The sequence below is a fragment of the Lucilia sericata genome, unplaced genomic scaffold (assembly GCF_015586225.1).
Source record: "Lucilia sericata isolate MDLA Ls3-8-SP2 unplaced genomic scaffold, ASM1558622v1 Contig000199F_arrow, whole genome shotgun sequence".
NCBI lineage: Eukaryota > Metazoa > Arthropoda > Insecta > Diptera > Calliphoridae > Lucilia > Lucilia sericata.
In genome coordinates this window covers 354,457-367,028 of record NW_023994227.1, presented here as the reverse complement: position 1 = coordinate 367,028, position 12,572 = coordinate 354,457, and the positions used below count along the sequence as shown (strand labels likewise).

At 27.1% G+C, this 12,572-nt stretch overlaps 1 protein-coding gene across 7 annotated transcripts in view; it reads left to right on the top strand.

Moving 5' to 3' along the window:
- Positions 1-5,333: 5,333 nt before the first annotated feature.
- The window catches only part of LOC119601904 (homeobox protein 5), a 92,049-nt gene continuing 84,810 nt past the window's right edge, over positions 5,334-12,572 (top strand). For all 7 annotated transcript variants that reach the window (XR_005231279.1, XR_005231280.1, XM_037953144.1 and 4 more), the window contains exon 1: positions 5,334-5,391. The gene's annotated coding sequence lies outside the window, so the exon portion shown is untranslated. The remainder of the gene's footprint in view (positions 5,392-12,572) is intronic.

Here is a 12,572-nt window from a genome sequence, read left to right as displayed (position 1 = left end):
ACTGATTCAAAATTTTGTCTATCACTGCTATTTATATGAATTTCATAAATATTTGGAAAAATACAATATTTTACTGATAATCACTACAACAACAAATTAGCAAGCAGCCCTCAACAGTGTTTTTCTTCTCAAGACACGTTTTTTTGTGTGTGTGTTATTTTTCTCAATACTAAAATGGGTTTGAACTACTGATAAGAAGCGTTTATATTATTTGTTCGACTTAGTCTCGAGACTTTTTTTGAAACAGTCTCAGCGTTTTTTGTTATTTTTAAATAATATTAATGTTCACGTGAATTTTATAACAACTGTACAAAATACAAAAAGTATTTTTATAAAATTGCTGTTTTTGTTCACGTGATAAGTTGGAACAGAAAGAGAGTGGGATGGGTACTTGTTTTAGATGAATGAAATTATAATTTTAAAACATACATACATACATATTTTATTATTATTAATGAGACATACATACATATTAATGAATATGGTTATTTATAAGACAGAATTAAATTATTTTTGGATTTTGTTGACAAGTGATTTCGAAAAATATGTTTCAAACATGGAAATTTCTTTAAAAACAAGTTAACCCATTTTGAACTAACAACTATGGTATAATCTTTCCGGGTTTAATAAACTTAGATACTGTATTGTTTTGCAGTATATTTTGGAATTATAATAGTAACTGAATCATAGAATTTTCTTAACCGCAAATTCCTTATATTCTTTTGACATTGAAAGTAGTTTCTATTTTACATAGTTCCTTGGAAACCCCAAACTGAACTATTATCTGTAAGTTTTAATTAAGATGGAAGCCAAAAATTTACTTAAATTGTTACTACGTTTATATTTTCCATGAAATCGGAATATTTACATTCTGAATCGTAACGGATAATGATACTGATTTAACCAATTCTTCTGTCTTTTGTATTTGACATTTCGAACGTCCCATATATCGAACGGACTCAAATATAAATCAACCGTTTGAAGTATTTGATACGGGGCTTATAAGATTTTGAAATTGACTTAACGCCCCCATTCGGTTGATATCAACTTTTTGAAGATTTCATATATCTGACGGACTCAAATATAGATTAACATTTTGTAAATGGGTTAGAGAATTTGATATTTAAGTTTTCCATAATTGAATATCTTACGACTTCTATGGTATGGGTGGACCATGTAGCGTATTATTGCTTAAGTGGGTCGTTCTAATAACGATAAATTATATGGTATATTCCGTAAACAAACTACCGTTCACCGATGATATACATAGTTTAGAATACCATTAAGCGATTTTTTTTATGTTATAAACTATTGATAATTAGTCCACTTAAATAGTATTGCAAATGAAGTCTACCTACTAGTCCACAGACTCACCTATAGACTAGACCATATACTAGTTAACAGACTATCCCACATTCTAGTCAGTGGACGAGTCCAAAGAATATACATAGAAATGCAAAAGTCACTAGACTAATCAAGAGAGTATTTTGTTCACAAATTGGCCATAACATAGTCAATAGACTAGTCCATATACAAATTTTATATATCCTTAGATCAACATTGTTTACCCAATAATATTGGGCCAATATAGTTAAAGACAAAAGTCAAAATGCTAAAAGAAGAAGAAAATATAATTTTGAATAAGATCTATAAATAAATTTCTATAAAAAATTGTTTACCTTGAACCTTCCAGCAAAGCAAAAATGCTCATGAAGCCAACTATTAAAGTTTTACGATATTGTTTTTGTTGTGTTATTATGTACCTATTATGTGAGAATTATTCTAAATTTAGTTTGCAAAAGTTGTATACTAATTATGAAATAAGTACTTATTATATTGATATTTATAATTTGAAAACTTTTGACAGGGAAATACTGATAACGACCTATTTAATTAATCGGAATGCTGTGGCATAACTTGTACACAGCACGTGTTTGAGTTGAAAATATTGTTTATCAATATATTTTTTACACATAAATATTATTATTTACAGATTTTGTGAGAGATTTTCATTCATTCCAACTAATTTCTTTCGATATTAGTTGAAAGCCTTTAAGAAGTGTTGATTTGAAGATTACTGTCCACATCAAAATAAGAACTTCCAAAGAAACGAAAAAGAAGTAGAATATACTTTATTGAAAGAGACCTGCAAAAGTGATGAATTTAACACAAGCTTGTGAAAGGAGGGATGTCCTTTTTATTTGATTCCAAATTCACTACCTCTGAAGTCATTCTGAAGAAGTAATTTTTATGTTCGTTTAGAATACAACAAATTTGACTTAAGTAATATTAACATTAATAAGGGAAATGTCTAGACTATAGTGTAGAGTATAATATAGACTATGTTCCAGTATTTTAGCTTCGCTAATTTAACTTAGTGCTACTTTAATAAGTTAGTTAGTTAGTTGGTTAGTTAGTTAGTAGTTAGTTAGTTAGTTAGTTAGTTAGTTAGTTAGTTAGTTAGTTAGTTAGTTAGTTAGTTAGTTAGTAGTTAGTTAGTTAGTTAGTTAGTTAGTTTGGTTAGTTAGTTCGTTAAGTTAGTTAGTTAGTTAGTTAGTTAGTTAGTTAGTTAGTTAGTTTAGTTAGGTAGTTAGTTAGTTTAGTTAGTTAGTTAGTTAGTTAGTTAGTTAGTTAGTTCGTTAGTTAGTTAGTAGTTAGTTAGTTAGTTAGTTATTTAGTTAGTTAGTTCGTTAGTTAGTAGTTAGTTAGTTAGTTAGTTAGTTAGTTAGTTAGTTAGTTAGTTAGTTAGTTAGTTAGTTAGTTAGTTAGTTAGTTAGTTAGTTAGTTAGTTAGTTAGTTAGTTAGTTAGTTAGTTAGTTAGTTAGTTAGTTAGTTAGTTAGTTAGTTAGTTAGTTCGTTAGTTAGTTAGTTAGTTAGTTAGTTAGTTAGTTAGTTAGTTAGTTAGTTAGTTAGTTAGTTAGTTAGTTAGTTAGTAGTTAGTTAGTTAGTTCGTAGTTAGTTAGTAGTTAGTTAGTTAGTTAGGAGTAGTTAGTTTTAGTTAGTTAGTTAGTTAGTAGTTAGTTAGTTATTTAGTTAGTTAGTTAGTTAGTTAGTTAGTTAGTTAGTAGTTAGTAGTTAGTTAGTAGTTAGTAGTAGTTAGTTAGTTAGTTAGTTAGTTAGTAGTAGTTAGTTAGTTAGTTAGTAGTTAGTAGTGTTAGTTAGTTAGTTAGTTAGGAGTTAGTTAGTTAGTTAGTTAGTTAGTTAGTTAGTAGTTAGTTAGTTAGTTAGTTAGGTAGTTAGTTAGTTAGTTAGTTAGTTAGTTAGTTAGTTAGTTAGTTAGTTTAGTAGTTAGTAGTTAGTTAGTTAGTTAGTAGTTAGTAGTTGTAGTTAGTTAGTTAGTTAGTAGTTAGTTAGTTAGTTAGTTAGTAGTTAGTTAGTTAGTTAGTTAGTTAGTAGTTAGTTAGTTAGTTAGTTAGTTAGTTAGTTAGTTAGTTAGTTAGTTAGTTAGGTAGTTAGTTAGTTAGTTAGTTAGTTAGTTAGTTAGTTAGTTAGTTAGTTAGTTAGTTAGTTAGTTAGTTAGTTAGTTAGTTAGTTAGTTAGTTAGTTAGTTAGTTAGTTAGTAGTTAGTTAGTTAGTTAGTTAGTTAGTTAGTTAGTTAGTTAGTTAGTTAGTTAGTTAGTTAGTTAGTTAGTTAGTTAGTTAGTTAGTTAGTTAGTTAGTTAGTTAGTTAGTTAGTTAGTTAGTTAGTTAGTTAGTTAGTTAGTAGTTAGTTAGTAGTTAGTTAGTTAGTTAGTTAGTTAGTTAGTTAGTTAGTTAGTTGTTAGTTAGTTAGTAGTTAGTTAGTTAGTTAGTTAGTTAGTTAGTTAGTTAGTTAGTTAGTTAGTTCGTTAGTTAGTTAGTTAGTTAGTTAGTTAGTTAGTTAGTTAGTTAGTTAGTTAGTTAGTTAGTTAGTTAGTTAGTTAGTTAGTTAGTTAGTTAGTTAGTTAGTTAGTTAGTTAGTTAGTTAGTTAGTTAGTTAGTTAGTTAGTTAGTTAGTTAGTTAGTTAGTTAGTTAGTTAGTTCGTTAGTTAGTTAGTTAGTTAGTGTTAGTAGTTAGTTAGTTAGTTAGTTAGTTAGTTAGTTAGTTAGTTAGTAGTTAGTTCGTTAGTAGTTAGTTAGTTAGTTAGTTAGTTGTTAGTAGTTAGTTAGTTAGTTAGTAGTTTTAGTTAGTTAGTTAGTTAGTTAGTTAGTTAGTTAGTTAGTTAGTTAGTTAGTTAGTTAGTTAGTATAGTTAGTTAGTTTAGTTAGTTCGTTTTCGTTTTCGTTCTTTTCTTTGTTTACTTCGTTTGTTAATTAGTTACAGACTAGAATACTACCAACTAATCTACAGAGGATTACGTTGAGGCTTTTCAGCTGTAGGACACACTTCAAAATTTGATCAAATATCGTATACGTGCTGCTTATGCTTCTTAGTTTCAATGGTCAACATGATTTCACAATTCGCGTTTCAATACAAAATTATATCTTTCATGGAATTTATTGGGCTTAGTTAAAATTACTCATTCAAAATATAATATGGCAACCGTCTACACTATCCGTTACTTTTCAAATCTTCACACACATTTACAAAATTCAGGTGTTTCGTTTATCCAATTAGAAAATTAAACAGAATCCTACTAAAATTATAATACTATTGGATTTTGTGGGAAAATGCGTACACATTAAAACAACCGATAAGAATTTACTCGTTGCTCAATGAAAAATTATATTTACTCTCTTGATTCTTGAGATGTAAATATGAGCAGCAGCAACAGCAAAAATAACAACAGAGCAAAGCAAACGTCAACAAATATTTGACAGCCCCATGTGGAAAAGTCAAATAAAAAGAAAAATTAAACAAATTTCCCCCCACATACACACTCACACACAAATGGGATAGATAGACGGACGAACGAAGTGACAGATGAGAAACACGAGAATGTGAAAATGAAAATGAGAGCAATGAATTTTCTTTTCTGCTGAGAAGGAAAAATTTGTTTTTCAACCATCAACAGCATCCTCAGCATCCGTACGATATTGGCCAAAATAGTTCGCATACAAACGCTAAACGTTCAAATACTACTCTACTAAAATAAAACGGGGCGCGCGTTTTTTTAAAACATAATATATATTTTTTTTTCTACACTTTACATACATATAGATATACACTACCAAACCAACAAAAAAAAAAAAAAAACATATTCAAGTTAAGAAATTTTTCTATACGATAAAAAAATATAAGAAATATTTGAAGAAAAACAAAGTTAATTTTTAAAATAGAATTATTAATATTGTTGTTAAAGCAGAAAAAAAAACCCTTCAAATAAAGTGAAAAATCAGCAGAGAAATTGTAAAAAAAGAATGTGTTTTTTAAGTTTTAAATAAAATGTATATACAAATACATACAACCATGTATATATGTATATAAAAATGGTAATAATATTTAATATATATAGAAAAAGTATGAAAAAAAATAATATCAAAAATTATGTGTATATATACTTATTTAATATACACGCACATAACATAACTACAATAAATAAGTGAAAAAAGTGTTTAAAATTTTTAAACAATTTAAAGAAAACAACATCGATTTTTAACAGAAATCACAAAATATTAAAATATTAACAAAAAAGTTTATTTAAAAGTTAATAAAATAATAAAACCAACAAAATAAATCGAAAAACAACAATTAATTATTAAGTTTATGGCAAAGTTAATAAATAATATTTACCTTTTGCAAATTTTGCTAATAAAAATACAAAATTTATTTGTAATTTAAACAATTTATTGAAAATAGCAAAACAAAAAAGAAAAAAAGAAGAAAGAAATGTTTTCTTTTTTGAACTTCAAGAAAATTCGTCTGCAAAGCAAAAGGAAATATCTTTCAAATGTTTTTAAAAATAAATATTTTTATTAGAAATTTTATATAAAAAAATAATTTCGAATATTATTATGTTTGAATATTATATATCAAAATTTTGCATTAATTTTAAATAAAAGCCTAAAATTTATTTATTTTTCCCAGGAATTTAAACAAAAAAATATTTGATAAATATTTTTGTTTTGTTTTTCTCGTATTTTCATTCAATCGTTTATTAGTACGTTTCTTTTTAGGAGCGAATTATAACAAATTGTACTTATATTGTTTTAAAATAGTACTTTTTCCTTTTAAAATTTAGGAGTTGTTTACATTTAAACTTTCTTATTATATTCTACAAATAGTGCGGAAATACTTTTTCAAAAGAATAGTAATGTTTTGTATTAGTTTCTTTAAAACGTGAATTAAGTGAAACTTGTACCTGTTTTAAGCTTCTTCTATACGATTAAGAAGCCAAATTTATTAATATTTTCAAAGAGTTTTATGCTTTATTTTATTTCGGACCTTCTGTAATATTGCAATGTTCTCCTAGGGGTTCACGGACCACTATTTCAAAACCGTTTGTTTGGATCGACAGGTGTTAAGTGAAAATAAGCTTTTTATACTCAAAACTAGAACAAAACTAGAACTAGAATATAGACTAGACTATAGACAAGACTATAAACAAGACTAAGGATTAGACTATAGACTAGACTATAGACTAGACTATAGACTAGACTATAGACTAGACTATAGACAAGACTAAGGACTAGACTAGACTATAGACTAGACTATAGACAAGACTAAGGACTAGACTAGACTATAGACTAGACTATAGACTAGACTATAGACTAGACTATAGACTAGACTATAGACTAGACTATAGACTAGACTATAGACTAGACTATAGACTAGACTATAGACTAGACTATAGACTAGACTATAGACTAGACTATAGACTAGACTATAGACTAGACTATAGACTAGACTATAGACTAGACTATAACTAGACTATAGACTAGACTATAAACTAGACTATAGACTAGACTATAGACTAGACTATAGACTAGACTATAAACTAGACTATAGACTAGACTATAAACTAGACTATAGACTAGACTATAGACTAGACTATAGACTAGACTATAGACTAGGCTATAGACTAGACTATAGACTAGACTATAGACTTGACTATAGACTAGACTATAGACCAGACTATAGACTAGACTATAGACTAGACTATAGACTATAGACTAGACTATAGACTAGACTATAGACTAGACTATAGACAACTATAGACTAGACTATAGACTAGACTATAGACTAGACTATAGACTAGACTATAGACTAGACTATAGACTAGACTATAGACTAGACTATAGACTAGACTATAGACTAGACTATAGACTAGACTATAGACTAGACTATAGACTAGACTATAGACTAGACTATAGACTAGACTAAGACTAGACTATAGACTAGACTATAGACTAGACTATAGACTAGACTATAGACTAGACTATAGACTAGACTATAGACTAGACTATACAGACTATAGACTAGACTATAGACTAGACTATAGACTAGACTATAGACTAGACTATAGACTAGACTATAGACTAGACTATAGACTAGACTATAGACTAGACTATAGACTAGACTATAGACTAGACTATAGACTAGACTATAGACTAGACTATAGACTAGACTATAGACTAGACTATAGACTAGACTATAGACTAGACTATAGACTAGACTATAGACTAGACTATAGACTAGACTATAGACTAGACTATAGACTAGACTATAGACTAGACTATAGACTAGACTATAGACTAGACTATAGACTAGACTATAGACTAGACTATAGACTAGACTATAGACTAGACTATAGACTAGACTATAGACTAGACTATAGACTAGACTATAGACTAGACTATAGACTAGACTATAGACTAGACTATAGACTAGACTATAGACTAGACTATAGACTAGACTATAGACTAGACTATAGACTAGACTATAGACTAGACTATAGACTAGACATAGACTAGACTATAGACTAGACTATAGACTAGACTATAGACTAGACTATAGACTAGACTATAGACTAGACTATAGACTAGACTATAGACTAGACTATAGACTAGACTATAGACTAGACTATAGACTAGACTATAGACTAGACTATAGACTAGACTATAGACTAGACTATAGACTAGACTATAGACTAGACTATAGACTAGACTATAGACTAGACTATAGACTAGACTATAGACTAGACTATAGACTAGACTATAGACTAGACTATAGACTAGACTATAGACTAGACTATAGACTAGACTATAGACTAGACTATAGACTAGACTATAGACTAGACTATAGACTAGACTATAGACTAGACTATAGACTAGACTATAGACTAGACTAGACTATAGACTAGACTATAGACTAGACTATAGACTAGACTATAGACTAGAATATAGACTAGACTAGACTATAGACTAGACTATAGACTAGACTAGACTAGACTATAGACTAGACTATAGACTAGACTATAGACTAGACTATAGACTAGACTATAGACTAGACTATAGACTACTATAGACTAGACTATAGACTAGACTATAGACTAGACTATAGACTAGACTATAGACTAGACTATAGACTAGACTATAGACTAGACTATAGACTAGACTATAGACTAGACTATAGACTAGACTATAGACTAGACTATAGACTAGACTATAGACTAGACTATAGACTAGACTATAGACTAGACTATAGACTAGACTATAGACTAGACTATAGACTAGACTATAGACTAGACTATAGACTAGACTATAGACTAGACTATAGACTAGACTATAGACTAGACTATAGACTAGACTATAGACTAGACTATAGACTAGACTATAGACTAGACTATAGACTAGACTATAGACTAGACTAGACTATAGACGAGACTATAGACTAAACTATAGACGAGACTATAGACTAAATTATAGCCTAACTATAGACTAGACTATAGACTAGCCTATAGACTAGACTATAGATTAGCCTATAGACTAGCCTATAGATTAGCCTATAGACTAGACTATAGATTAGCCTATAGACTAGCCTATAGATTAGCCTATAGACTAGCCTATAGACTAGCCTATAGACTAGCCTATAGACTAGCCTATAGACTAGCCTATAGACTAGCCTATAGACTAGGCTACAGACTAGTACTGTTTTCAAAAAGTTAAACTTTTAATAGAAAAGTTGTTAAAGTCTTTATTCACAATTAAATATATTTAGAAAAACTTTTCACTTTTGGAAAAAAAACTTTTTATTAAATAATATTAATGTAAATAAAGTAAATAGTACTAAAATTTTCATCTCTGCTTTTGTTTTTTGTTGCTGTTGTTGTCAAATAGGTGTGTATAACTGTGAATTTTATTTAATGTTGTTTTTGCTATTTTATTCACTGCACACACAAACATACATATGTACATAAATATAGTATATTAAATTTTATATGAAAGGGAGAATCAGCAAATAACAAAAAAAACAAAAAACAGCAACAACTACAATATAAATTTAAACCCAAACTCCATTAGCATCCTTTAATAAAAACACTTTAACTTTGAATCCTCCTTTTATCTATATTTTTGTTTTTCTTATTTTTATATTATTTTATTTCACTATTAACTTTTTAAAGTCCTTTTTCTCTTTCTTTATAATGGCCTTCTTCATCACCCACTTGTGTCCTCTTCTTCCGTTTCTTCTGTTACAACTTTCTCAATTGTTTTCTTTTTTGTTGTTGTTGTTTATCTGTTTTCAGTTCAAAATCTTAAAAAGCAAACAAACACACACACGTACTATTCACAAACATCTTAAAGTTATTGCTGCTGCTTCTGCTGCTATTGTTGTTATTGTTTTGTTTTTGTATTTATGTATGTATGTCTGTCTGTCTGCTATGAAATCTCAACATGAATTATTCTTTATCAAATATTTCTTCTTCTGTTTTTTGGACTGTCATGTTGATGACGATGTTGTTGGTGAAGTTTTCGTTTTGTTCTTCTTATTGTTGTTGTTGCTGCTGCTGTTCGAATTGTCTGTTTATTAACATTATCCTTGCTGGGTTTACTCTATATTCGTGTGTGTATGTTCTTTGTACCTGGTTTGGGGATTTTGGGGGGTTGAATTGGGTGTTATTTGTATTGTGTGTTGTGCGAATATTTGTTTTTGGCTGTTGTTTAATAATATAAATGACAGGTTGGCTGGTTGGGTTTAATTTGATGGCAGTTTTTGTTGTTGTTGTTGCTTAAAGGTAGATTCAGCGTCTTACTTTAAGAATTTACCGTGGAACGAGAGTTATAAACTGTGGGGTGTTTTAAATTTTTGTTTCTTACGAATGTTTATTTATAACTTGAAGAACCCATTTTGAAATAAAGACGGTCTTTAAAGTTTAATTTTTCAGAAGAAGAAAAAAAAATTGTAATTAAATTGATGTCAAAGAATAGAAGAACATTTAAATAATTTGTTTGTTTGAAATTGTTTTTAAAAATGTATTTATTTTTTAAAATCAATTAATTTATAATTATTTGATATTAATAATGTTTTTGCAAATAGAATTAAACAAATGGGGAATTTCGTATCAAGTGATCCAACTTTTAAAAACGATGATTAGTACTATCGGATAGTAGGTCAGAAACAAATTTTCAGTTCTAGAACTGCCGGAATTAGAAGGGGTCAATGTTGAACATTTTGGTCATACAGGGATTTATTCAAATGATAGTAACTTTTCACCTATTGGTCCTAGCGAAATTGTCAAAAGGAGTTCAGAAAGCTATTTCTTCAGTGTTTCCAAAAAACATTTTTTTCAAAATTTTTTTTTTGAATATAAAATTTAAACTTTAATAAAAATTTTGACTTTTCGATAAAATTAAGAATTTTTGAGAAAGGTCAATGTAAATTAAACATTTTTACTACAAAATTAAAAAAAAAAAAAACAAATTCAAATGAAAATTTCGACAAAATTTAGAATTTTGAATAAAAATGTAATTTTATGAAAATTTTGACTTTTCGACAAAGTTCTTTTTTGTGAATTTTTGAGAAAATTTTATATATTTGTTTAAAATTCTAATTTTTACAAAATTTGGAAATTTGAATTTTTGAAAAAATAAAAAATATGGAAATTTCTACAAAATTTTTAAAAAATTAAAAAGGTAAATTCAAAGTTTTTACTAAAATTAATTTAAAAAAAATTTGTGAATTTTTTAATTTTTTTTGGATATTTGTTCAAAATTTGAAATTTTCGACAAAATTTTGAATAAAAAATGTAATTTTATGAAAATTTTTACTTTTCGACAAAATTATTATATTTTTTTAATTTCAAGTTCTTTTTTGTGAATTTTTGAGAAAATTTTATATATTTGTTTAAAATTCTAATTTTTACAAAATTTGGAAATTTCGTCAAAATTGAGAAAATTTTGAAATTTTGAAAAATTAAGAAATTTCTACAAAATTTTTAAAAAAGTAAATTCAAAGTTTTTACTAAAATTTTTAAATTAAAAAAACTTTAGCAAAATTTTTAATTTTTTGGTAAAAATTGGAAATTTCAACAAAATTTAAAATTTTTGAATAAATTAAAAATGATTTTCTTTTTGGTAGTAATTTCTCTAAACAAAATAAGTTCCATAACAACTGGTATATCACTAAAATATCCATCTCTGTTTGTGTAATTAAAACAAAAATTAAAACTATCTAAACATCAACATTGATCTTTGTAATGAGATTTTCGTCAAGTTTAATTTTGTTTATATAAAACGCTGAGTATGTTTTTATATTTACATATATAGATTTTTTTCAAAATTTACGATTTGTTATTTCTCATTAATAGCCGGCCATATTTACAAATTTGATTAATTTGTTATTATTTTCCTTGATTATATTATTATCGCTTTCGTTTTTGGAAATATTTCATTTTTATGGCCTGTTTAATAATTTTTTATTTTTGCTCGTACATCAATTGAAAATATTTAAGAAATTTTAACAAAAATAATCGCAAGATCCTTTTTTTCGCAAATATTGTTTTATGGAATAAAAACCACAGAAATTTGGAAACTGGAGAATTTAATTTTTTTTTTTTTGCAAAAATTCATAAGAATTCTTAATGATGCGGGTTTTAAAAAGAATTTTTAAAATGTTTATATTCATAAATAAAAACATATTTAACAAAATTTTGAAATTAAAAAAATATATTTTAGTGAGTGTTTATAGTCTACTAGACCCTAGGTTAAACTTTCCCTGTTCCTGATTTATAATTGAAAATATCATAAAAAAACTCTATATATTTCTTCTTCATTTATACAACAACAACAACAAACACCCTAAATAAATCAACTAGATAACAATTAGTTAATTTAAATTAAACATTTTCTTAATAAACACCGAACGAAACATGTTAAAAGTACAAATAAAGTTAAAAGAACATCAACAACAACAACAAAATCCAAACAAATTGAAAATTAAATGAACATTGTTTATTTATATTAAAGAATCTGTTGTTTTATTTAGATCACGAGTTAAACAAATTTACACTTTTACTTGCACTCGTGCATTGCACGCTTGCAACATTGCAAGTCTTGTGCCAGTTGCAACGGAAGCAGAGAAGTCAATGAAACTAAGGAGTTTGTTATTTTATGAACTCATAAAATGTTAAACTATTGTTTATAATAAACGAAAAAAAAAACATGTTGCACTATAA